This window comes from Chrysochloris asiatica, unplaced genomic scaffold (assembly GCF_000296735.1).
Source record: "Chrysochloris asiatica unplaced genomic scaffold, ChrAsi1.0 scaffold00019, whole genome shotgun sequence".
NCBI lineage: Eukaryota > Metazoa > Chordata > Mammalia > Afrosoricida > Chrysochloridae > Chrysochloris > Chrysochloris asiatica.
Window position 1 is genome coordinate 690,699 of NW_006408537.1, and position 1,260 is coordinate 691,958.

General features: G+C 44.4%; 1 pseudogene; it reads right to left on the minus strand.

Moving 5' to 3' along the window:
* Window positions 1-330: 330 nt before the first annotated feature.
* The window catches only part of LOC102813883, a 6,131-nt pseudogene continuing 5,201 nt past the window's right edge, over window positions 331-1,260 (minus strand).

Sequence of the window (1,260 nt, forward strand, 5' to 3'; positions counted from 1 at the left end):
CAAGTCACAGCAACTTCAGGCTTCAATGTGAAGCCATCAAAAAGCTCTCTTGGAAGGGTTGTCTCCTGTCCAGAGAATGTTCAAGACCTATGCACCTTTCTTCTTTCTACTATTCAAGAAAGGCCTAGGAGGTCTTAATACTTAGTCAAGGCAGATACGAAACAAGGCTATATACTTCTAGGTGTGATACACCAGCTTTGAGGAAGCCACTGAAATTGTCATCAAATCCTTAGTGGACTGAGACTCTGAAGCACCAGTGCAGACAGTCTCCCAGGATAGGAAGAATAGAGTCAGTACTTCTTTCATTAATAGGCCTTTCTAGGCTTTGGCCTAGAAGAAGATGATATTCTCGTGCTTCGCGTTGGGGATTTGTCCCTTCGACCTTAACCTCTGAACAGCCTCCCTCATGTGCTTGGGTTGTAGTGGTGACATCTCCCCCCATTTCTCACACACATCCAGTGTTTTTCCTACCTCCTCCCCAACAAAGACCTTGGCAATACCAGACATAGCAAATCACCACATTCTGAGATGCAGAAATGCCAGTAATGAACTGGATCAGCCTTGTAATGGCTGCCTTGGGGAAAGCTGACCGGTGATACATTTCATAACCATTCAGCTGCTCCTCAGAAAAAGAAGAAACTAGGATTTGCATCTTCTGAATCTCATCTTCATCCACTTTCTGTTTCTTTTCTTTGGTATCGATTTTCAGGTTTTGGCTGCAGGGTTAAGTAGTGATGAGTCTTCCCTTTCAGCTGCTGTTAAATCTGAGACATCCTGATTCTTGAGATAGCCTTCTTCCACGAAGTTTCTTTCAAGTTCACAACTCCGTCCCCTTCAGTTTCCTCTGGGATTCCGTCCGCGTTGGTGGTTCCGGCGCTGAGTCAGCGGCGGGTGGCTCTTTTAATTCCGCTTTTTCTCTACCTTTGTCCATTGGCGACTCATAGGTACAGTCCATAGCTGCGAAAAGACAATGCGAAAGGAGATCGCTCCGAACTCTTGGCAGTACAGCAGCCGAGGAGCCTCCTTCCTGTCCTGATGATAGAAATTTGCAAGACCAATAACTTCATCATTGCAAATATATTTTTAAACAACATAAAAGGAGACTAAATACATGAACCCCACCAGTAGGAATACACAGAAATCAAATGTACTACATCTATGAAAGAGATGGTGGAAAAGCTCCGTATCACCAGCCAAAACAAGATCAAGGACAGACTGTGGAATAGACCATCAATTGCTCATATGCAAGTTCAGGCTGAA